This window comes from Bubalus kerabau, chromosome 2 (genome assembly GCF_029407905.1).
Source record: "Bubalus kerabau isolate K-KA32 ecotype Philippines breed swamp buffalo chromosome 2, PCC_UOA_SB_1v2, whole genome shotgun sequence".
NCBI classification, from domain to species: Eukaryota; Metazoa; Chordata; class Mammalia; order Artiodactyla; family Bovidae; genus Bubalus; species Bubalus kerabau.
Window position 1 is genome coordinate 195,598,969 of NC_073625.1, and position 26,406 is coordinate 195,625,374.

General features: G+C 45.3%; 1 long non-coding RNA gene across 1 annotated transcript; it reads right to left on the reverse strand.

The window, feature by feature from the left end:
- Nucleotides 1-5,905: 5,905 nt before the first annotated feature.
- LOC129644320 (uncharacterized) lies at nucleotides 5,906-23,988 on the reverse strand. The gene is made up of 3 exons (XR_008710804.1): nucleotides 23,480-23,988; nucleotides 18,810-19,061; nucleotides 5,906-6,055 (listed from the first exon to the last, which is right to left on the reverse strand). It is a non-coding gene; the product is annotated as an uncharacterized LOC129644320 (long non-coding RNA).
- Between the last annotated feature and the right edge of the window lie 2,418 nt (nucleotides 23,989-26,406).

Sequence of the window (26,406 nt, forward strand, 5' to 3'; positions counted from 1 at the left end):
TAATTATTATTATTTTTTGCCAAGTGGGCATGCAGGATCTTAGTTCCTAGACCAGGGATCAAACCCGAATCTGCTGCAGTAGAAACATGAAGTTGAAATCACCAGGGAAGTCCCAGTGTAAACTTCCTATTGAAAATAATACTCCTTGGAAGGAAAGTTATGACGAACCTAGACAGCATATTAAAAAGCAGAGACGTTACTTTGTCAACAAAGGTTAGTCTGGTCAAGGCTATGGTTTTTCCAGTAGTCATGTATGGATGTGAGAGTTGGACTATAAAGAAAGCTGAGCGCCGAAGAATTGATGCTTTTAAACTGTGGTGTTGGAGAAGACTCTTGAGAGTCGCTTGGACTACAAGGAGATCCAACCAGTCCATCCTAAAGGAGATCAGTCCTGAATAGTCATCGGAAGGACTGATGCTGAAGCTGAAACTCTAATATTTTGGCCACTTGATGCGAAGAGCTGACTGATTTGAAAATACCCTGATGTTGGGAAAGATTAAGGGCAGGAGGAGAAGGGAACGACAGAGGATGAGATGGTTGGATGGCATCACCGACTCAATGGACAGGGGTTTGGGTGGACTCCGGGAGTTGGTGATGGACAGGGAGGCCTGGCATGCTGCAGTTCATGGGGTCGCAAAGAGTTAGACACAACTGAGTGACTGAACTGAACTGAAGAACTTCTAATCACATAAACTTGATACATTTTTGCAAAGTTACTATGCTCATGAAAACAGCACCCCAATAAAAAATAACAGAAGCCCAGGACAGCCCTTGTAATTGCTCCTGGTCCCCACCACCTCCAGCACTTATGGATTCCATTTGCCAGGTTCTGAACTTGCAATCAGTGGACTCACACACGGGCTCTTTTTTACCTGGCTTCTCACCCTAGCATTGCATTGTGACTTCATTCAGAGTGTTGCAGTTGTCGATGGCTACTTCTCAGCGCTGAATAAGACCCCAATTGTGTGAATAAACCACTATTTCCTCATCCCTTCTCCTGCTGATGAGTACTGGCTCAGTTCCAGTTTGGACCTATTAGAAAGAACACTGTTTTGACCATTCGTGTATATGGCGATTGGTAGATGGACGGGCCCATTTCCATTGTGGGTATAGAAATGAAAGCAAGAGCACACTTTGAGACACTTTGAGTCCACCCTGCATGTGTCTGGTCTCTTTCAGCCAGAAAATAGTTTAAGAATTGGGGAAAGGGAGGCAGAGAGCAAGAAGTTCTAAAGAAAAAAGATGAGATGACAACAAGGCTTTTTTTTTTTCCTTTGAAATCTTTAAAGATGGGCTGGAACTCAGAGGCACTTGTTGGGGCCAGCAAGTGACCATAGTCAGTGGGATCTTCGTTTTTCCTGAGTTGGAATTCTGTAATGTGATTTAGGAGTTTATTTCGTTAGAGAATGGGACATGCAATGGAAATGTGAGGGGAGACCCAGGACTTACAATTCCTTCAACAAATTGAAAGAGAAGAAAATTTAAGAACCCTTTTCAGCAGATTCCGAGATGTTTTCAGAAACTTATTAACCTTTTGACAAAGCTCTTGAACTCGTTTCATTCCTTTACATACAGAGAAAATCCAATTACAGAGTCAAACCTGAGAACAGAACCCACAACCCCAAAAACGCTCTCTTTCTAGCAGTGAGCCGGGCCCCTTCCCCACCTCCCTGCCTTGGTCTCTGGGCAGCTTCCCTGATTTGGAATTAATTACACGATTCGCAGGCCACAGGTCCCTACTCTTATCTGTTTCTGTAGCACACACCTTGCTGTGTGAATTATACAGATTCTACTAAGATGTTTCCATCATTTTATTTTGGACTCTTGAACAAGCAACTGAACTCAGAGGTATTTGTTCTAGCAGTTTACTTTAATCACCTTTTTTTTGGTGGCAGGAAAATGATATCTCTGAATATGAGGAAAAGTACACCATACAGAAACATCACAGGGAGGAGGTGGAAGAAGACGGCAGAGGAGGAAGATGGAGAGATCACCAAGTGAAAGAAAGTGAAGTCGCTCAGTCGTGTCCGACTCTTCGCGACCCCATGGACTGTAGCCTATCAGGCTCCTCCGTCCATGGGATTTTCCAGGCAAGAGTGCTGGAGTGGATTGCCATTTCCTTTTCCAGGGGATCTTCCCGACCCAGGAATCGAACCTGGGTCTCCTGTATTGCAGGCAGACGCTTTACCATCTGAGCCACCAGGGAAGCCAGCCTGGAGAGATCACCAGCCCCCCGACAAATACATCAAAAACTCATCAAGATTCTGCAACATCTCCTACAGCGGAAGACCCCAGGCCTCCAGGGGGGCAAGCTGAGCTCCTGGGAATGAGAAATAAAACCAATATTATAAAGCAATCATCAATCAATTAAAAATAAATAAATATTTTTAAAAAAGAAATATCAGAGGGAGAATTTTCTACTTTCCTGCAGGGCATGAGTCACTGACTCACGTTTGTAGAATTACTGGTGAAAGACCAATGCATGAATAGGTGATTTTTTATGATGATCATGAAAATAATGGATGCTTATAAAAATTGCCTTTGAGGTTGCTGGGCAAGTCTAAAATACAGTATTATTTTAGTATTTCATTATGTCCCTAAACGGTAACCCTTACAAGCCAATTTTATTTTATAGTTTTAGATATTTCAAAAAAGATGCTCCATGCCATTATTCCTTACAGAAATGCAAATTAAAACCACAATGAGATACTGTCATTAGAATTTTTAATTCTAATAAATTAAATTGTGATAAAAACCTATCACAATTTTTTTTTTGAAATTGAAAATTTTAGAAAATTTTAAGAATTTTTTTAACAATATTGTGCTAGTTTCAGGTGTACAGCAAAGTGATTGAGTTTTCTATTTATATATATATTCTTTTCAGATTGTTTTCCATTATACATTATTACAAGATAAGGAATATATCTCCTTGTGCTGTACAGTAAGTCCTTGCTGGTTATCTATTTTATATATAGGAGTGTATATGTTAATTCCACACTCCTAATTTATCCCTTCCCCTCTTCCACTTTGATAAACATAAGTTTGTCTTCTATGTGTGTGGATCTGTTTCTGTTTTTTAAATAAATTCATTTCTATTATTTTTAAGATTCCACATATATGTGATATCATATAAAATGTGTCTCTCTCTGTCTTATTTACTTCACTTTTAGTATGATCATCTCTAGGTCCATCCATGTTGCTGCAAATGGCAAAATGTCATCCGTTTTTATGACTGAGTATTATTCCACTGCATATATGTACCACATCTTCATTTATCCATAGAGGGACACTTAGGTTGCTTCCACATCTAGGCTATTGTAAATAGCCACTGTGAACACTGAGGAATGCATTGTTTTAAATTAGAGTTTTCTCTGGATATATGCCCAGGAGTGGGATTGCTGGATCACATGGTAACTCTGTTTTTCCTTTTTTAAGGAATTTCCATACTGTTCTCCACAACAGTGTAGGAAGGTTTCCTTTTCTCTACCCTCCCCAGCATGTATTATTTGTAGACTTTTTGATGATGGCCACAGAACGGTTACTATTTCTGTAAGATAATAACAAGTTGTTGTCAGTAATGTGGATAAACTGAAAACCTCACACATCACTGGTGGGAATGTAAATTAGCTAACAGTTTGGGAAACAGTTTGGCAGGTTCATTAAAAAGTGAAAGTGAAAGTCGCTCAGTCATGTCCGACTCTTTGCGACCCCATGGACTACACAGTCCACGGAATTCTCCAGGCCAGAATACTCCAGTGGGTAGCCTTTCCCTCTCCAGGGGATCTTCCCAACCCAGGGATAGAATCCAGGTCTCCCACACTGCAGGCAGATTCTTTACCAGCTGATCCACAAGGAAAGCCCTTCATTAAAAAGTTTAACATAACTTTACCGTACAGTCGAACAGTTCCATTCCTTGGAATCTATCCAGGAGAAATGAAAGCATTTGTCCACTCAAAGACTTGTACATGAATGTTCATAGCAGTTTTATTCATAATAACTCCAAACTGGGAACAATCCAAGTTGATAGATATATCAACTGGTGAATGGATAAATAAAATATGAGACACCCATGTAATGGGACATTATCGTGCAATAGAAGGAATGCAATGAAGTTTTAACACAGGCTAAGACATGAATGGATCTTGAAAATGTCATGCTAAGTGAAAGAAACAAGATACAACAGATTACACTGTGTGATTCCATTTATATAAGAAAATGCAAATTTATAGTAACAAAAAGCAGAACTGGTTGCTTCGTGCTGGCAGTGGGAACAGGGATTAACTCTAAATGGGCACAAGGAAACTTTTAGCCGTGATAGAGATGTTCTAAAGTTGGATGATGGTGATTGTTGAACATTTCTATTAATTTACTAAAATCATTGAATTGTTTATTGCCAATGAGTGACTCTATAGTATTTAAATTACATCCCAATAAAGTTGTTTTAAACAGCTTTAGCTCTTCTATTATAACCATATTTGTGTCTTCTTTAGCCACTGAACCACTAAATGTATTATACAATCTCTTTTTGGCATAACAAAATTCACTTTGAAAAGTGACGTAAAGAATCAAAGCTCTAAAGAAACCCTTTGGTTTCCTCTTTGGCACTCTTAGCTTTTGACTCTCCTGGGTTTATCAAGGTTCCTGTCTTTCACACACTTGCAGTGACCTCTGAACCATCCATCACATCAACGTAAAGAGGTCCCAGGTGGGCTTTCAGGATGAGGACTTCAATTTCAAAGTAAGACATGACAGGAAGACCAGTTGCTGAGATCCAGGTCATTAGGCTAGATACTTCTGAGTCTCTTAAATTATTTAAACTCAAGATGATGCTATTGAACAACATACTCTGGCCAATACCCAGATTTAAGTGAAGTGTAAGACTTCAGTTATCAACAATACGAACGAATAATGGTCCCCAGTTGTCATAATTTGGGGTCTCTCCAGGTACCTCGAACAGTACAGCTGCAAATTCAGAAGTTTTACATAGTTTTCTACAAGATGCTGCTGCTCCCTGGCAATAGTTACAGCTACCATGGGGATCGTTAAAAGATATTTTTAAATGTTTCCTTGGAAGTACATTTCCTATCAACATACAACAGATAGAGAAAAGTGAGCAAATTATAAGCGTGTGAGGAATTTTCAAAAACAACACACCTTTTGAAACTCTGGCCAATTTAAGAAAAAGAGGATTTTCACCACCCCAGAAGCCCCCTCTTATGATCCTTCCCAGCTACCACATTCACTCTCTTCCTCAAAAACAATCACTATTTGGATTTCAAATACCATAGATTCGTTTTGCACCCCGACCCAGCTTTTTGTTTCAGCTGTGCGGCATGTGGGATCTTAGTTCCCCAACCAGGCATCAAACTTGTGCCCTCTGCATGAGGAGCATGGAGTCTTGACCTCTGGATCACCTGGGAAGTCCCCAGTATATGCTCATTTGCCTCTAGTTTCTTTTACTCCACATGAGTCACCAACTGTTCTCTTCTATTGCAGGAACATATTACTACTTATTTATCCCTTCTATTGTTGATGGAATTCTGGATTGCTTCCAGTTTTGGGGCTAATATGAACAGAACAGCTATGAGCATTTTTGCATATGTCTTTTGCTTACAAGCGTGTACATCTCTGGTGAGTAGATATTTGGGAATGGTCGCTGGGTCATAGGGTATGTGTATAGTCAGCCTGAGTATAAATCACTGGATTTGTTAAAATCTAGAAAGCCACTTGAAGTGATTTCAGAGTAAACACTCCTAAATGCAGAAATTTCCTAAATATAAACACACGTTCATTCTTCTTAAGACTTGACCTGAGCAAACAGTCTCATAGGTGGGACAATTGAATATCAGTCACGAAGTTACTGGACTGTGATCTCACACAAACATAACTTCTCAGGACGTGTCTCCTGTGGGTTTCAACCCTCGGGAAACGAGGCCACTCTGAACTTCCTGGCATTCCTGCACGCTCCCAGGTGGGATCTGGAGGAGCAAAGTTTCCATCTTGCTATAGCTTTGATCTGCAAGAAAGCCGTGTTTGTTCAATTTCCTCCTGCAGCCTGAAAACCAATTTATTTTGAGAGGTTTTAAAAAGTTCAGGGCAATTATTGTTATTTTCAATTTTTTCCCCATCCATTTGCCATGAAGTGATGGGACTGGATGCCATGATCTTAGTTTTTTGAATGTTGAGTTTTAACCCAACTTTTCCCACTCTCCTCTTTCAACACCTAAAGCGAAGATCTGACTCATTGGAAAAGACCCTGATGCTGGGAAAGATTGAAGGCAGGAGGAGAAGGGGACGCCAGAGGATGAGATGGTTGGATGGCATCACTGACTCAATGGACATGAGTTTGAGCAAGCTCCGGGATTTGGTGATGGACAGGGAGGCCTGGAATGCTGCAGTCCACAGGGTCACAAAGAGTCAGACGTGACTGAGTGACTGAACATTATCAACAATAATTATTATTATTTTGGCTGCACTGTGAGGCATGTGGGATCTTAGTTCCCTGACCTGGGATTGAACCCACACCCCCTACATTGGAAGTGGTGGTGGTGGTTTAGTCACTATGTCATGTCCGACTCTTGCGACCCCATGGACTGTAGCTGGCCAGGCTCCTCTGTCCATGGGATTCTCCAGGAGAGAATACTGGTGTGGGTTGCCATTTCCTTCTCCACTTACATTGGAAGCACAGACTCTTAACCATCGGGCCACCAGGGAAGTCCCCTCCAAGGTAATTATTACCACAAGAAAGCAGGCTGAGTCTTCCAGTTCTTAGGGGGCACTTTGCTATTTTTCTGGAGCTCCGTGGCTGTCTCCAAGGAGGGTTCTAGGCTCTTGCACATAACCAGTTCTGGGGTAGCTGTGGGCTCATAAACTGGCCCATGTGATAGCCCGCCCCTGACTGCCCACCTTGACAGTTGAGGTCAAGCCAGGGAACCCTGGTTCACCACGCTATGCTACACAGCCCGGGTGAGTCTTAGAAATCCAGAGGTTCTGCCCGCAGGGAACGGAACTTCCCAGGGAGCATCCACGTCTGGTTCACCTCTTGGTCTTTGGACTGAGTGTCCACCTGGGCTGGGAGAAAACTTTCTATGAACACAGGGGATCTTCTGGCTTCCCACCTGCCCTCGGGAAGTTGAGGGATTCACCAGAATCCCCACACCTTGAGGTTTTTTTACACCCTAATGGACTGGGTGGTAGAGATGTCTGTTTCGTTTTCTTTCAGCTTCTCTTTTTATTTGGATTCTTTCTGTTGTTGTTTAACCTTTCTGAGTCTGAGAGGTACTTTGTTAGAACACAGAGGAGCGGCTTCCTGAAGAGTGTCCATTATCTTTGCAATCAGATGGTAAGTGGTGACTACATTTTTTCTTTTCCACCAGACCTTTTTCTTGTCCCCAAGAGAGCGGCTGTAGCCCTAGCGTTCATCGTCAAGAGAAGTTATCATATGTGCTTGACTTTCCACTTGCCTTTTCTGTTTTTGCTTTAAAAATTGCCACAGGACTTCCCTGGTGGTGCAGCGGATGAGAATCCGCCTGCCAGTTCAGGGGTCAGAGGTTCGATCCCTGGTCCAGGAAGATCCCACACACGCTGTGTGGCAATGAAGCCCACACTCCATAACTACTTAAGTCTGAGTGCCTAGAGCCTGTGCTCTGCAACAAGAGACGCCACTGCAATAAGTGAGAAGCTTGTGCACCCCCAATGAAGAGTTGCTCCCACTTGTAGCAACTAGAGAAAGTCCTTGCAAAGCAATGAAGACCCAATGCAGCCAAAAATAATAAATAAATAAATTTATTAAAAATTGCCACAATATTTTACTTTCTCATTTGCCAGAGGTTGTGTTCTCCAAGCTCAGATGGGCTTCCTGAATTCAGTCACACTTCTTGTAGTTTTTTTTTTTTTCCCTCTTTTTTGTTGCCCCGAGGCATGCAGGATCCCTGACCAGGGATGGAACCCACAGCTGCTGCAGTGGAAGTGCAGCCTTAACCACTGGACTGCCAGGGAAGTCCCTTCTTGTTTTGATGAACTGTGGCCATGTTCTACAATTCTGCCATGTTCTAAACTTCTGCCTTTCCCAGGGCCGTTTGCTGCAGTGAGTTTTGAGGATGTTTCCCAAGGTTTCCCCACACTATGAGGGGATGTTGGACCAGACAGCTCTGCTCCAATGGTTCAGTGCAGTTCAGTCGCTCAGTCGTGTCTGACTCTTTGCGACCCCATAGACTGCAGCACGCCAGGCCTCCCTGTCCATCACCAACTCCCATGTCCATTGAGTTGGTAATGTCATCCAACCATCTTGTCATCCCCTTCTCCTCCCATCTTTAATCTTGCCCAGCATCAGGGTCTTTTCTGATGAGTCAGTTCTTCGCATCAGGTGGCCAAAATATTGGATTTTCAGCTTCAGCATCAGTCCTTCCAATGAATATTCAGGACTGATTTCCTTTAGGATGGACTGGTTAGAGCTCCTTGCAGTCCAAGGGACTCTCAAGAGTCTTCAACACCACAGTTCAAAAGCATCAATTTTTTGCTGTTCAGTGACACTCAAATGATAGCTAGGGATAGATCCATCCTCGGAGAGTTCCCGGTGCCTTCCGCGCCTGCACCTTCCTGCCTCCGCTTGCCCCCTTCTCCCTCCTGCCCCCTGCGCTTGCATCCTGCAGCTGCCTGGTGGTCCTGCTCTGGCTCCGTCTGCCACCCTGGGAGAAAGCGTGCTTCCTGCCTGACCTTGCCATCACCTCCTCCTCCTGTCCTGAGGCCCCTAGGTCCAGCCCCCTCCTCTGAGCCCATGTCTCTCTGTCCTGTGTGTTTTGCCCACAACAGTTCTTCCAGTCTTTAAAGAGTTCTGTTGTCTTATCTGCACTGTGGGTTTATATCTGGGCCTGGTCTCTCTTGAAGTCACCTGCCCCTGAGCAGCAGGGGCCAACCTCTGGAAGCCCGACTAGACTGGACTCCACTGCCCCAGTCTCCCCTCTGCCCCCCAGCCCTTCAGGTTCTGTCTCTGCTTCCGGCCTGAGTCCCTGCCAGGCTCTCCCTGGGGCCCCCTGTGTCTAGGGTACGTGTCACTTAGGTACCAACTCACTCGCAGACGGCCAATGACTGCCAGCCTTATCCCGCCTAAACCAGACCCCCAGGCTCTCTGAGTCTCCCTGCAGGTAACCCCCCTCCCTCACCCAGGTCAATGCCCTCCCCTTAATGAAAACGTGGGGCCTCTCCCCACAGCATGTAGGACCTTAGTTCTCTGACCAGAGATTGAAGCTTCATCCCTTGTGTTGGAAGGCATCGTCTTAGCCACCGGCCTGCTGCGGAAGTCTCGGGTCAATGGCCCTTGCGTGGAGTTTCCACCCAGGGTCCTCAAAAGGAGTCTGGTCAGCGATCAGAGGGGCCAGCAGGCTGAGCAGCGGGAGCAGGATGGGCCAAGAGAAGCTTGGCTGCCACTTGGGCAAAGGCCACTGCCTGCCCTGCACCCGCCCGGGGTGGGTGGTGAGAGCACTGCTGAGTGACCCCCGGGCCCCGCTGTCCCCCATGATGCTTGCAGGCTTCACCACCTGCACTCAGCCCCTCGGCCAGCAGTGACCAACCCCCAACCCCAGCACCACCCAGGGGATCCCTCTTTGCTACAGACCCTGCTTTATTACGGGGCTTCCCAAGTGGCACTAGCGGTAAAGAACTAGCCTGCCAGTGCAGGAGATGTAAGAGACGCAGGTTCGATCCCTGGATCAGGAAGATCCCCTGGAGAAGGAAATGGCAACCCACTCCAGTATTCTTGCCTGGAGAATCCCATGGACAGAGGAGCCTGGTGGGCTACAGTCCATGGGGTCCAAAAGAGTCGGACACGACTGATGTAACTTAGTGTGCACTCCTTTATTATTAATGACTGCTTATTCAACCACCCAAATCATTTACTAAAAATGGACTGAACACCTACTGTGTGCCAGGTATCATTCTACGTCTTAGGGACATGTGGTGAATAGACAGACGAGGTCCTTGCCTGCCTTGGAGCTCACAGTCAAGGAGGGACAAGCCAGTGATTCTCTTAGTGGGGTCTATGGACACAGGGCCAGGCCAGAACGTTTGTGTTACTGGTCTCAGACAAGGTAGTACTGAACTCAACAGATGTTTTTAGTAACTTCTCTAGCTCATTGACTGAGTAATTTTATATTTGTTTAGCTTTTTTTTAAAAAACAGCCTCTCGTTTATCTTTTTTCCATTTTGTTTTTCTAGTAAGCATTTTTATATTTTACAAGTTCAGTTCAGTTCAGTTCCATTCAGTCCCGTTCAGTCGCTCAGTTGTGTCTGACTCTTGCAACCCCATGGACCGCAGCATGCCAGGCCTCCCCGTCCATCACCAACTCCCAGAGTTTATCCAAACTCATGTCCATCGGTGATGCCATCCAAACATCTCATCCTCTGTCGTCCCCTTCTCCTCCTGCCCTCAATCTTTCCCAGCATCAGGGTCTTTTCAAATGAGTCAGCTGTTCGCATCAGGTGGCCAAAGTATTGGAGTTTCAGCTTCAACATCAGTCCTTCCAATGTAGAGATGTGCAATGGGCTAGAAATTTAGAAAAAGTCATCCCCCATTCGAGAAAATTTGAGAAGCATTTCTCTAAACAATAAGTTACAATTCCTGCCATGAAGAACATGAAGGAGAATAACAAGGAAACCTGGTTTAAGGAAGGTGGGATCTGATGGGACCTGAAGGGTGAGGAGGAACCAACCAGGCAAAGAGCAGAGGAAGCTTTCCAGGCAAGGGGACAGCCTGTGCAAAGGCCCTGGGGTGAGAGAATCAGGAGGCCTGACATAGGACGGAAGTCAACAGAGCTGGAGCAGAAGGAGCAAGGGGAGATGGTGGGAGGTGGGGCCTGATTACTTGGGTGCCCTCAAGAGGCCCCTAGAAGACACCACAGTGTCTTAGGGAAAAGAGTGACGTGTCTGGCTTATGAGGAAACTCTCCCTCTGCTGTTCTGGAGCAGTGGGTTGAACACAGTGGGAGAGGCTGAGGAAGCCAGCCGGGAGGCGAGTGGTTCAGTCAGCAACTGCACCTGGGGGGTCAGTGTCCACAGGGTTCCAGGAGGGCTTGTTCCTGTGCAGACGTGGGGTGAACACACGTGGCATCAGCACTTCCTACCTGCCTCTCACAGGTAACACACATCAGACCCACAAAGTCACTGTGACAGCAATATCTCAGCTGAAATCCAATCTGAAGACAGAGGTTTTCAGATCAGCTTCTTGGAGCATGCAAACCCTTTTATTTAAAAAAAAAAGAATTTTTTTTTTCTTTGGTTGCACTGTGAGGTTTGCAGGATCAGTTCCCTGACCAGGATTGAACCTGTGCCCTCGGCAGTGAAAGTGCTAAGTCTTAACCACTGGAACACCTGGAATTCCCCAAACCCCAGTGTTTTTGGCCTTGCCATGGCGTGCAGGATCTTAGTTCCCTGACCCGGGATCTAATCCTTGCTCGCTGCAGTGGAGTCTTAACCACTGGACTGCCAGGGAACTTCCCCAAACCCTTTTAAAAGAAACTTCTTGTGCCTTGGGCACTTATTGATTGAGACAAGATGCTGCCAAGGTGAAATCTGATTTAAAGAAGGCTTTCCTCAAAGATACTCTATTTTTCAACTAAGAAAACAAGCTGAAGAATGGAGAAGGGACTTGATTCAAATTCAGAATTTTTCTGAAACGTCAGAGGAGAGACTGGGTAACAGAAAAGTTGGCTGAGTGCCTTTCTATTCCTTGATGTTTGTGTTTCCACAACTGGGTGATAATAGGCGCCCTGAACAATGATGTGAAGATGCTATAAACTTCCAAAGTATCTTGTAAATCACTAAAAGGAAAATTTAATGATTTTAGCATAACTTTATGAATTGTGAATATTTTTTTGGCTCTGCGTCTTGTGGGATCTTAATTTCCCAACCAGGGATGGAACCCAGGCCCCCTCCAGTGCAAGCATTGAGTTCTAACCACTGGACCACTAGGGAATTCCCAGAATTGTGATGTCTGCATTCATTTTTTAAAAAATGTAAGCTGTAATTGAGACCCTTTTAACAGGATGGTCTGTAAGTTTTCAGTAATTTGCATATATCTGTAATCGGATGGCTGTATTTCTTCTCTCTGCACTCTGCTGCACCAGCAGAGAAGAGTTTGCCAGGCCATTGTCACCAAGGCTGCGGCACCCTAGTTCCTAGGCGTGGACCAGGGGTCCTTAGACCCTGCATCGTCTTAGTTCCTTAGAGCAGGCATGGAGCTCGGGTCCACGCAGTCAAAGTGTGGAGTCTTAACCACTGGGCTACAGGGAATTTCCTGAAGGGAATTTTAAAAATAGCTTTGAAAATGCAAGTCATGCCTTACAAATAAGTGACTTCTTTGTCTTAGGCCTGCCAGGGAATTTCCTGAAGGGAATTTTCGAAATAAGTTTGAAAATTTGAGTCACGTCTTACAAATAAGTGATTTCTTTGCCCTGGGCCTGCCACAAAGCTCTTCATAGACAGTTTCTTCCTTTTTTTCCCCCACTGCGTTTGCTTTATGTATTCTTTTTTTCTTGACCTTTTTCTCTTTTTTAAAAAGTTTATTTTATTGTTTAGTATAGTTGATTTACAATGTTGTATTAAATTCTGCTGTACAGAAAAGTGACTTAGCTATACATATGTACATATGTATATTCTTTCTCATATTCTTTTCTGTCATGGTTTATCACAGGTTATTGAATATAGTTTCCTATGCTATACAGTAGGACCTTGTGGTTTATCCATTATATACACAATAGTTTATTGTTGTTGACTCTGCAACCCGATGGCTGTAGCCCACCAGGCTCCTCCGATCATGGGATTTCCCAGGCAAGAATACTGAGCGGGTTGCCATTCCCTTCTCCAGGGGATCTTCCCGAACCAGGGATCAAATCCATGTCTCCTGCATTGGCAGGTGGATTCTTTACCACTGAAACACCAGGGAAGCCTAGATAATAGTTTATATCTGCTAATACCAGACACCCAATCCATCCCTTCCTCACCTTGGCTACCAGAAGTCTATTCTCTTCATAGAAGTTTGCTTATTAAATAAGTCTAAGTAAATTCCTGACAACTATCCAAGCCACACTTTGTAATTTCTTTGAATTTATTTCATTATTCTAAAAATGATCACGGAAGACCCATTATCACTTTTTTAAATAATTAGAGCTTAAAATGCGTATTAAATGAATGAATAGTCATCAGTACATTCCGTGGACAAGTAAACAGTCGTGGTTTGCTGTTCTTGTTACTGTTTAGTCTCTAAGTCGTGTCCGACTCTGTGCCACTGTGGACGGTAGCCTGCCAAGCTCCTCTGTCCATGGGCTTTCCATGGAAAGAGGGGGTTGCCATTTCCTCCTCCAGGATATCTTCCCAGACCTGGGATCTAGCCTGTGTCTCCTGCATTGGCAAGAGAGTTTTTTTTTTTTTTACCACTGAGCTACCAGGGAAGCCGCCCGCTTTGTGGCGGGAGTGTAAAATTTCAGCTTCTTCCCCAGCAATTTGGCAGTACATGGGAAATATGAGCTTTTAAGAAAATTTATATCCCTTACCCTTTTATAGAAAAAGGAAATGGCACCCCACTCCAGTACTCTTGCTTGGAGAATCCCATGGAGGGAGGAGCCTGGTAGGCTACAGTCCATGGGGTCGCAAAGAGTCGGACACGACTGAGCGACTTCACTTCACTTCACCCTTTTATAAGTATTTCCTTAAGACAGAATCAGAGATAAGGACAAATATGTTTATACACAGATAAAAGAAGAGGGTGACAGAGGATGTGATGGTTGGGTGGCATCACTGATTCAATGGACATGAACTTGGGCAAGCTCCAGGAGATGGTGAGGGACAGGAAAGCCTGGCATGCTGCAGTCCATGGGATTGTGAAGAGTTGGATGCAACTCAGCGACTGAACAATAACAACATTTTCTATAATAATATTTACCAAAAAATGAAAACTTAGAATCATCCTAAAAGTCAGTAATAGAGAATTTACAATGTAAATTATGGTGCATCCATGACACAATATTGTGCAGTTGTTAAATGCTCATGTGCTATTTAAAAAGGAAGCAAAATTATATTTACACCATGATCATTATTTTTTAAACCCACAATACACGTATTCTTGAAAAGAAAGTTGAAAGTCAAGTCGCTCAGTCATGTCTGACTGTTTCGGACCCCGTGGACTGTATAGCCCACCAGGCTCCTCTGTCCATGGGATTCTCCAGGCAAGAATACTGGAGTGGGTTGCCATTTCCTTCTCCAGGGGATCTTCCTGACCCAGGGATCGAACCCAGGTCTCCTTATATTGCAGGCAGACGCTTTAACCTCTGAGCCACCTTAGAAGAGCTTATAGAAACTGTTTAAAGTAATTATTCTGGAGTGATGGATTATGGGTAATTTAATTTTTTTGTTGTTTCTACAATTTCTTTAAAAACTATTCATTTCAATGAAGTCCAATTTATCTATTTTTTTCTAGTTTGTATTTTTTAGGTTGTATTTAAGAAATCTTTGCTAAACCCAAAGTCATTACTATTTTCCCATAAGACTTATATTAGAAGTTTTGTAGTTTGGATTTTTTCTTTCTTTTTTTTTTGGCCATCTGGCATAGCTAGTAAGATCGTAGTTCCTCAACCAGGGATTGAACCTGTGCCCTTGGCAGTGAAAGCCTAGAGTTCTAACCACTGGACAGCCAGGGACTTCCTTGTTTTCTATAGTTTTAAAATTCTCTACAATGAATATGTATTTTTTAAAAAATAAGTGATACTTATTAAAAATAACAATGAAAATATTTAAGCCATCAGTCCTTAGATATCAATTCATATCCATTACTTATATGGATTAAAAATTCTATAATCATGAAATAACCTTAGTCAAAATATTATAGACTTTTAATCAATGGTATTTCTAATGTAGTTTATTGATTCATAGAATTTGTGGTTAATGGGGTCTTCAGTACCTTTCAATCATGTAAGTTATTTGCTCATAGCATTTTCACGATTAATCCAACATGAAAAATCTGATTTAGCCCAGTGCACTAGCTACCACTAATCTTACTGGTGACAAGAAAGTCCTGATAAGGATAGGTTGGAGAGGTGAAGATGAGGGCAAGTTTGGGATTTAACTTCACTGAAACCATTTTCTTTGAGGGATTGGATATCTGATCTGATTTCGTTTACTTCAGATCTTCGAACAAATCATTACCCAGGGATGTTAGGGAGGGAAGGAGTTAAGCACTGCTTGATTTAGGATTTGTTTTGGAATCACTTATCTACCTGGCTGTTGAGAACAATAAACATTTTCTAAATACCTAGAGGAATGAAAGTAGATTGCTTTCTAGTAAGAAAGTGGCAGGCGAAACTTGGTTACTTCTCTATATCATTCAGATGAATGTTTGAGAAAAAAAAGAAAACCCTCAAACCACAACAAAGCATGAAAGTTTCCTTTTAAATTGGTCATCATCTGTACCTGGTGTGTGGCCCTCTCAGACGTCTAAGATGACCTATGAAAAATATTTATTTTGTAAAAATAAAGTTCAAAAAGGCAAAGATATCATCAACTTAGACCAAACACTCAATAACTTCTGCAAATGGATTGTCAATAGGCATTGACATATTACACATTCCTCATTTTGGCTAGGGAGGGGTAGTTATTCTCAAGGTTAAGTAAAGGTGACCTCTCTCTGCCAACTGCCACTCAGTGGTGATGGAGAAGTAAAGGCTGGAGTCGGGTGCCTGTAAGTCTCACTTAAGCAAATGGCCCCAGTCTGTCTGTTCGCGCAGGTCATTTTGTTAGTTTTCGCATAATTGTACTAGATCCGTAGTCAAGTGAACCGACAGATTCATCACTGATAGAATCTCTGAGCTGGGTTGACAGTTCTTTAATCTGTGCCTTCATGGCCAGAGGCCATTATTTCTAATTGCCTTTCACTCTTTCATCTGTTTTTCATACACATTAAATTTAATCTTCACATTCAGTGATGACTGGGAATTTGATCTGAAGCAGCTACTGAACTATGTTCATAAACTTCAGTAGCTTCAAAAAAAAATTTTAAGGGCTCATCAAAATTCAAAAGTAGAAAACAAATAGAAGTGGCTTTCTAGTGATTTAAGGTTGCTACAAGATCTTTGGGTTGATAATTCTAATTAAAAAAAAATCGGGGGCCACACAGAGAAGAATGTAGGATCTTAGTTCCCTGACTAGGACTCGAACCTGCATCTCCTTCGTTAGAAGTATGGAATCTTAACCACTGGCCCACCAGGGAAGTCCCTGTGTTGATAATCCTAACTATTTAGGTTCTCAAATGATTTGGCTCCTTGAAAGAAGAAAAGGAGTGTGCCTCTCTTTCATTGCACTTTCAAAATAATTTTACAGAGGACACTGTTGATGATTCCAGATAGGAACCTCTGAACTTTTTCTTTTACATTTATCAACTCTATACTTCGCTCTTCTGTGCTAGGAACTGAGGACCCAAGGTGAATCAGACAAGTCCCCTCGGAGAAAAATAGAGCAAAGTATGTGTGTGGACCAGTGTGTCTAGCCCAGAGGACATCCCGAGAGGGAGGGAAGCAGGTCTGGGTGTGGCTGGGGAGCAGCGGGGAGCAGCAGGGAGCACCATGGAGCACGGTCCGTGAATCCCAGGGGTTTCCCCTCCCCCGCCTGATTCAACCCTCAGGATTATCCAGAAGCAGGTCTGTCCATCCCGCAGGCAAGAATACTGAGGTTCAGGGAGTGAACTCTCCAAGATTCCCCCACACCAAGTAGAAGGTGAAGCCAAGACCTGAGAACTGGTGTCCAGATGGGTTCTGATCCAAAGCTCAAACTCTTTTTTAAAAAAATATTTTAATTTTTTTTGACTACACTGGTCTTCATTGCTGTGCGTGGGCTATTCTCTAGCTGTGATTTTTGGGCTTCCTGTCGCAGGGGCCTCTCGTTGCCGGGCACAAGCTCGAGGATGCATGGGCTTGAGCCGTTGTGGCACAGGCACGTGAGATCTTTGCAGCCCAGGGATTGAACCTGTGTCCACTGCCTTAGCAGGCAGATTCTTTTTTTTTGTAAAAGAAAATTTATTTTTAATTGGAGAACTGCTTTACAATATTGTGCTGATTTCTGCCATACATCAACATGAATCAGCCACAAGTACACACACCCATGTCCCCTCCCGCCTCCCTCCCCATCCCACCCTTCTCGGTTGTCACAGAGCCCCTGTTTGAGTTCCCTAAGTCAGACAGCAAATTCCCGTTGGCTATCTATCTTACATATGGTATTTTAAGTCTCCATGTTGCTCTCTCCTTACATCTCACCCTCTCCTCCCCTCTCCCTGTGTCCATAAGTCTGTTCTCTATGTCTGTTGGCAGACAGGTTCTTAACCACTGAGTCACCAGGGAAGCCCCTGAGGTGACTTCTTATGGCAGCTACTACTGCAGTGATGAGAAGAACTGGTGGACATGAAGCAAAAGTAGGGTGGTGATCCCAGTGATCCCAGATGAGTCATGATCATCATCACATGAGGGCCTACTGTGTGCCAGGCAGCTTTATTTTTATTTATTTATTTTTAAAATATTTATTCTTCTATTTGGTTGCTCGGGGTCTTAGTTGAAGCATATGGGATCATTCAGTTGTGGCGTGCCAACTCTTAGTTGGGTCATGTGGGGTCTAGTTCCCTCTTGTTCAGTCGCTGAGTCATGTCTGACTCTTTACAACCCCATGGGCTGCAGCATGCCAGGCTTTCCTGTCCTTCACAATCTCCGAGTTTGCTCAAACTCATTGTCCCTAGAATCGGTGATGCCATCCAACCATATCATCCTCTGTCATCCCCTTCTCCTCCAACCTTCAATCTTTCCCAGCATCAGGGTATTTTTCAATGAGTCAGTTCTTCCCATTAGGTGGCCAAAGTATTGGAGTTTCAGCTTCAGCCGTCTGTCCTTCCAATGAATATTCAGGGTTGATTTCCTTTAGGATGGATTGGTTTGATCTCCTTGCTGTCCAAGAGACTCTCAAGAGTCTTTTCTAGTTCAGTGATTAGGGATGAAACCCTACATATGGTATTGTAAGTAACCCAGGCTCCCTGAATTGGGAATATGAAATCTTAGCCACTGAACCACCAGGGAAATCTGAAGCATTGTTTTAAGTACGTTATATAGCCAACGTTACACAGTTGGTGTTGTTTTACTCTTAGAGAAACTAGGGCTCAGAGAAGTCAATGACACACCCCAGGTGACTCTGGTTGGAAATAGCAGAGCTGGGCTTTGTTTACTTCGCTTCTTGGAAGTTGGTCATTTGAATGTGTATTTAGTCCCTGTTTGGATATAACATTGAACTTTATTAGTATTCAAATTTTAAAATTAAAGCTACCTATTATTCTTATATTTTCTATATAAATATTTTAAAATATTTATCTATGTGCTGTGTTGGGTCTTAGTTGTGGCATGTGAACTCATACACATGGCCTGCGGAGTCTTAGCTTTCTGACCAGGGATCAAACCCAGGCCCCCTGCGTTGGGAGCGTGGAGTCTTAGCTATTGAGCCATCAGGGAAGTCCCTCTTTTATTTTCTATAGTGAAAAAAAGTGGGACAAGCAGTGATTACCGTGCCACATTCAGGCAACTTACTCATTTTTGCTGCTACAGATTTACAAAAAAAAAAAAAAAAAAGAGAGAGAGAGAGAAAATACAGTGTCTTTCCCAGGGAGAACAGACCAGCACAGGTGAAGGCCTCCTTTGGTGGGAGATGTGCACATGTGGGTGTTTGGGGCGAGGTAGTGTGAAGGGAAGATGAGGTTTCCCAGTAGAAGCGCCTCCGTAGCCTGGAGACCATCCCTACCCTGGCATTTTGTTTCCAAGGCCCACCATCTCTCCACATGTGGCTCACGGTCCATTCCCATCAGACTCTCCAGGGATACCTGTTAAACATGCAGATTCCAAGGACTTTCAGGCTCACTAGAGCTGGGAACCTGCCTTTTAGCAGCTCCTTAGGTGTTCTCGGCCCCTTCAGAGGTTGAGGATAAACATCCCACGCCATCTGGCAATTGGCAGACTATTCCAGCAGGAAAAGACGAGGTCTCTGTGCCTAGACCTTGAAGGGAAGCATTAAGGGAAGGTTCAGGTGCGGCTGTGGTTGAAAGTGAAAGTGAAAGTGAAGTCACTCAGTCGTGTCCGACTCTTTGCGACCCCATGGACTGTAGCCTACCAGGCTACTTTGTCCGTGGGATTTTCCAGGCAATAGTACTGGAGTGGATTGCCATTTCCTTCTCCAGGGGATCTTCCCAACCCAGGGATCGAACCCGGGTCTCCCGCATTGTAGACAGACACTTTACCGTCTGAGTGGCTGTGGTTGGGCAACACAGAATATTAGCAACAGTGACTGAAACAAGGAGGAAGGGGACCTCGCCACGTCTGCGTCCAGGCCTGGGCCATTCAGAGCTGGAATGGTGCCACGACTATGATCCTTTCTTTTTGTTCTGCTGCTGGGTGGCTTCTGTTCCATGGTCCAAGGGGATGCCTTAGTTTCCCGCTGTTAAAATCCCCATGCTGGGCACTAGGATTGAGGAGGGATGAAGAAGGGATGCTCCTTCCTTGAAAGGCAGTTTACGGAAGTTGCACACACTCCCTCCCCTTCCATCCTGTGCATTGCCCAGAAAACCCCCAGCTGCCCTGCCTGGCTGAGAGCTTTGTTCTGGGTTACCAAGCGGAACCATTTCGGAGGCAGCTGGGTGGGGGCAGATATAGAAACTCGTGTGGCCGGGTGGGTGCCCCACCCCAGCGGTGATGCCTGCCTGTGTTGAGATGGGGAGTCATGCAGCCTCCAGAGTGGGGGCCTTGAATGGAGTGGTCAGTTGGGGCAGGCGGACACTCAGTGCAAGACACATGAGCCCAGGGTCATCTTTTGGTCAGGTTGGGAGAGGGTGGGACAATGGTAGAGATGGCAAATACCATGGACTAAAAGCCAGTATTTTCTCCAATTTTCTTTAAAAAATTTTTTTTGTTCATTTAGTTTTGGCTCTGCTGGGTCCTCATTGGTGCCAGCAGACTTTCTCTAGTTGCGGCGGGTGGAGGCTACTCTCTAGTCGTGATATGCGGGCTTCTCATTGTGGTGGCTTCTCCTGTGGAGTACACGCTCTAGGGCATGTGGACTTTAGTAGCCGTAGCACGCGGGCTCAGTAGTTGTAGTGCATGGGCTTAGTTGCTCAGCATCGTGGGATCTTCCGGCACCAGGGATCGAACCCATCTTCTGCACTGGCAGATGGATTCTTTCACCCCTGAGCCACCAGGAAAACTCTCTTTTCTTGGATAGAATAAGGGATTAACAGTCGAGGGAGGGTGAGGAAGGCCCCCCACCAAATAATCCCGAAATTCTTGTCAGTGATGGACAGTGGGAAACCAGAACACGTTTAGCCAGATTCGGGAAAATGGAGCACTGTGACATTTCATATGCTCCAAACGTGAGGAACATCTCGCACTCTGCTGTATTAGCCAGGGTTCTCCGGATAAACAGAACTGAGAGGATGTGCCTAGAAACATCAGAGATTTACTGTGGGTGGGAATCGGCTCATGTGATGATAAGGGCTGAGATGTGCCACAGTCTGCCATCTGTAAACTGCAGAACCAGAAAGTGGGTGGCGTGGATGATGCTTGCCTATGCTGGGGGCGGGCAGAACATCGTCTGAGCAAACGCTAAGCGTTTCCAGAAACAGCCTCACGGACAGACCCAGAAATAGTGTTTTACTAGTTTTCTGGGCATGCCTTAGCCTAGTCAAGTGGACACAAAATTATCCATCCCACCAGCTTAAGGGTAGTAGGTGATGTTAAATGAGTTAAAGGGAGTGTGTAAATTGATAGAATCTTTTTTGGAGATTAGTCTGGAGGCATATGTTAAGTGTCTTTAAAATGTTCAAGACAGAATTCTCTGGTGATCTAGGGGTTAGGACTGGGCACTTTCACTGCCGAGGGCACGGGTTCAATCCTTGGTTGGGGAACTAAGATCCCACAAGCTATGTGGTGCGGCAAAAAAAAAAAAAAAAAAATTTCACTCCTTTTTGACCCTGTAATAATTCCAATATAAAGAATCTAGCTCAGGGGCACACTTCCTCAAAGATATCTGCTGTTTTGATTATTTAAAATGGGAGAAACAAGGGGGTAGGTGGGAGGGAGGCTCAAGAGGGAGGAGACATATTTATACTTACGGCCGACTCACAACGTTGTACAGCAGAAACCACACAAAAATGTAATTATTCTCCAATTGAAAATTACAAAAATATTTTTTAAAAACTGGTAGTTCAAGATCAAGCAAAATAAGAATTAAGTACTTGGGACTGAATAAAGTGATGAGGATGATGACAAAAAATAAAATAAAATAGGGAGAAACAGGATACCACCTAAGTGGCTAGTGCAGAGGGACTATGGTCTTTCTTCACATTTCTGCCTCAGTGACTGAGACACTTTTGCCTTCCTGGAGAACTGGGGAAAACGCTTCTCTCTGATCGCTACTCCTTACCTTCACAATGTGTGTTACTCACTCAGTCGTGTCCAACTCTTTGCAGCCGCATGGACTGTAGCCAGCCAGGCTCCTCTGTCGGAGGAATTCTCCAGGCAAGAAGACCGGAGTGGGTTGCCATTGCCCTCTCCCTGGATCTTCCTGATCCAGGGATCAAACCTGGGTCTCCTGCATTGCAGGTGGATTCTTTACCATCTGAGCCACCAGGGGACAGGGGCAATTTAGCTGATGGTGGAAACAGGCCAAGGCTACTGACCGCACACCAGCTGTCTGCTCTCTGCCTGGACCGCCCAGGTTGCTGCAGAGCACACGCCCTAGTGCACACAGCTGGTCTCACCAAGCCTCCAGATCTGCACACCCACCCCTGCTCACATCAGCTGTAGGGATGAGAGCCTGGTTTGGGCTTCAGGCTTATAATGTGGATGTATGCTGTACCTTTAGTCCTGTCGGGTGCTTCTCCTTCTCAGAAGGGTGGTAAGGGGTGACTGTGCTTCCTGGGAGGTGTGTGCCATCCCAGGAGCATCGCCAAGAACAGGGAGAAGAGGCGGGGCTGGGAGCCCAAGCGTCTAAAGGCAGAAAGGGCCGTGCAGTCTGGCAGCAGCTGCCGCAGGCTGACTCACAGCTGCCCCTCTGCTGTGTGGGGGTGGGGCCCAGAACAGGCTGAATAACACAATCGGCACAATTGGAGTGTGAGTCACTGTGAGGCTGGCGTCATCAGCCCTGGCCACGTGACCCTCTGCGACTGTGGCCAGCCCCAAGCAGAGCTTGGACCCTCTGGATTTGCAGAAATAGCCCAAGACAGGCATCAAAGTACTGGAAAGAGTTTTTCCTCTGGGTCATGGGAACAGAAGAAATCTTGGCCTACAAATGCGCTTGTTCAGGAACGACAACTGTGTTTTCTCTACAGTCATCATTTCTGACACCATGGCTCCCTAGGTCCCTGAGGTTTCCATCACATCTCTGGCACACCTGGGACTTTTGTGGTGATGGGGTATGGTGTGGGGAGCGAGTATTTAGTCCTGGTCATCAATCCATACTGGTGACCCCAAGACACCAGCCGTCCCTGGGTATCCAGCCCCACTTGGTGGCTATCTCAAAGTGCTGTCCTTTGGATAATGCACTTTTGTTGTCTCTTTCAACTTAGACTAGGCTTCCTTGGTGGCTCAGACGGTAAAGAACCTTCCTACAATGAGGGACACCTGAGTTTGATCTCTGGGTTGGGAAGATCCCCTGGAGGAGGGCATGGCAACTCACTCCAGTATTCTTGCCTGGAGAATTCCCATGGACAGAGGAACCTGGCGGGCTCACAAAGTCCACGGGGTTGCAAGGAGTTGGACATGACTGAGTGACTAAGCAGCAGCAACAACAACATATTACAACATCCCAATTAGAAAGCGTGGGATAAATAAATTTCTGCCCACTTCCAGGTAGTAAATAGGGCCACATGCTAAGTCACTTCAGTTGTGTCCGACTCTTTTGCAACCCCACAGACAGTGGCCTGCCAGGCTCCTCCGCCCATGGGGTTCTCTAGGCAAGAATACTGGCGTGGGTTGCCATTCCCTTCTCCAGGAGATCTTCCTGACCCAGGGATCGAACCTGCATCTCGTGTCTCCTGCATTGGCAAGCAGGTTCTTTACCGCTAGCGCCACCTGGGAAGCCCAAACAGGGCCAACAGTTAACCCAATTAGGGTTTTTTTTAAAAAAAATGTTATTTATGGCTGTTATTTATGGCTCCTTTGCAAGGAATGATGCTAAAGCTGAAACTCCAGTACTTTGGCCACCTCATGTGAAGAGTCATTGGAAAAGACTCTGATGCTGGGAGGGATTGGGGGCAGGAGAAGGGGACAACAGAGGATGAGATGGCTGGATGGCATCACTGACTCGATGGACGTGAGTCTGGATGAACTCCGGGAGTTGGTGATGGACAGGGAGGCCTGGCGTGCTGTGATTCATGGGGTCGAAAAGAGTCGGACAGGACTGAGCGACTGAACTGAACTGACCTGAACTGATGGCTGAGCTGGGTCTTCATCGCTGTGAGTGGGCTTTCTCGGGTTGCAGTGATCGGGTGCTCCTCTCTAGTCGTGGTGCGGGGGCTTCTCCTTGCAGCGGCTTCTCTTATTGCGGGCATGGGCTCCAGGTGCTTGGACTTCAGTAGTTGCGCACGTGGGCTCAGCATTTGTGACACAGGGATCTGGTTGTTCCGCGATCTTCCCATGTCTCCTGTGTTGGCAGGTGGATTCTTTACCACTGAGCCACCAGGAAAGCCCCTTCCAGTTAGGTTTTACGCTGAGTGATCTGAACGTCTGACAACTGCCCAGCCTGCCCTGAAAGCTGGGAAGACAAATCAGGAACTGCTTCTTTTCAGCCACGCTCCCCCATGTTCCCCACAGCTGCACGGCAGTTACTGACAAGTAGGGGACAGTACCATCCAGTATGCTGGGTTCTGAGGTAACTCCTGCAGCAGTTGACTTAGCTGGGTTTTCTAAGGCAAGGGGCTAGTAATATGCTCTGTCCTTCTGACTTTTTGAAAAAGTGCAATATACAAAACTAAGTGCTAAGTCATCTCAGTCATGTCTGACTCTTTGCGACCCCATGGACTGTGGCCCAGCAGGTTCCTCTGTCCATGGAATGTTCCAGGCAAGAATACTGGGGTAGGTTGCCACTTCCTTCCCCAGGGGATCTTCTCAACCCAGGGATCGAACCTGGGTCTCCTGCATTGGCAGATGGTGGACTCTGTACCACCCTTATATGCATTTCTGGCCAACTCTGTTTGCTTAAGGGGTCAGACTTGTTCTAATGAAAGCCTTGGCAGCAGAAAATCCAAGCTCCTGATGGAGATCCTTCCAACTAAAGGAGGACGGGTCAAGAAATAAGGGAGGGCAGTATTTTGGATTTAAATGCTGTTGGCTTTTCATAGGTAGTTTCATATTTGAACTTCTAACTCTCACTGCGCATCTAATTACTGGAGGGGGTCTTGTTAAAATCACAACGTTTCTTCTATCACTGATATTTTCTATTTGGAATATTTCACGTTATGTTGGGCTGCAAAACACAGGGTTTTCCCAAAGTTTTCCTTATGACATGCAGCGGGCCAGTGCATCAGACATCATGGCCCTATAACTGAAGCAACACTGTTACAAAATACACATCTGTCAGCCCCAGGCTCCCCTGAAGGCAGAGCCTGCAACAGAGGCCTGTGTAGGCAGGCTGTCTGCAAAGCAACACTAGGGAGGAGGAGATAGAAAGGGAGCAAGACAAAGAGGACCAGCTCACCCCAGTTCATCGTTGCCATGGTAACCGCAGCTCAGGCTCACTGGGCCTGCCTGGAGCTCAGGAAAGGCAGCTTAGAACCAGCTCTGCTGCTGCTGCTAAGTCACTTCAGTCGTGTCCGACTCTGTGCGACCCCAGAGACGGCAGCCCACCAGGCTTCCCCGCCCTAGGATTCTCCAGGCAAGAACACTGGAGTGGGTTGCCATTTCCTTCTCCAATGCATGAAAGTGAAAAGTGAAAGTGAAGTCGCTCAGTCGTGTCCGACCCTCAGCAACCCAATGGACTGCAGCCTTCCAGGCTCCTCTGTCCATGGGATTTTCCAGGCAAGAGTACTGGAGAACCAGCTCTAGGGGAGCCTAACGCCTGCCCACCGTGTCTTGTGGGCGTCAACTCCCTCCACTTCCAGGGGGAGCGGTCAGGTGGCACCTGTGTGGACCTGGTCAGAGCAGCATCAGTGGCCCCAGTAAGAGGTGGGACAGAGACGATCCCAAGTGACCACAAGAGGTGTTCAATCAAGCTATTAACCAAGAGCAATGCATTCTGCTATAATGTATTCTACTCGAGTACACACACATACACACACACACACACATTTGAGTTGAGGTCCATTAACCAGTGGTTCTCAACGTGCAGTCTTTTCATGGGGTGAAAAGTGAAAGTGTTGGTTTCTCAGTCCTGTCTGACTCTTTGCAGCCCCACGGACTGTAGCCCTCCAGGCTCCTCTGTCCATGGGGGTTCTCTAGGCAAGAATACTGGAAGTGACATTATCAGAGAAATGCAAATCAAAACCACAATGAGGTACCATCTCACACAGGTAGAATGGCTGCTATCAAAAAGTCTACAAACAATAAATGCTGGAGAGGGTGTGGAGAAAAGGGAACCCTCCTACACTGTTGGTGGGAATGCAAACTAGTACAGCCACTATGGAGAACAGTGTGGAGATTCCTTAAAAAACTGGAAATAGAACTGCCATATGACCCAGCAATCCCACTGCTGGGCATACACACCGAGGAAACCAGAATTGAAAGAGACACATGTACCCCATGACAGCACTATTAAAAATAGCTAGGACATGGAAACAACATAGATATCCACAGGCAGATGAATGGATAAGAAAGCTGTGGTACATATACACAATGGAGTATTACTCAGCCATTAAAAAGAACACATTTGAGTCCGTTCTAATGAGAAGGATGAAACTGGAGTCTATTATACAGAGTGAAGTAAGTCAGAAAGAAAAACACCAATACAGTATATTAACACGCACACACATACATATATAATTTAAAAAGATGGTAACAATGACCCTATATGTGAGTCAGCAAAAGAGACACGGGTACAAAGAATCGACTTTTGGACTCTGTGGGAGAAGGTGAGGGTGGGATGATTTCAGAGAATAGCAATGAAGCATGTATATTATTACCACATGTGAAACAGATTGCCAGGCCAGGTTCGATGCATGAGACAGGGCTCTCAAAGCCGGTGCACTGGGACGACCCAGAGGGATGGGATGGGGAAGGAGGTGGGAGGGGGGTTCAGGACAGTGGGACATAGGTACCCCCATGGCTGATTCATGTCAATATACAGCAAAAACCACCACAATATTGTAAAGTAATTAGCCTCTGATTATAATAAATTAATTAAAAAAATACTGGAA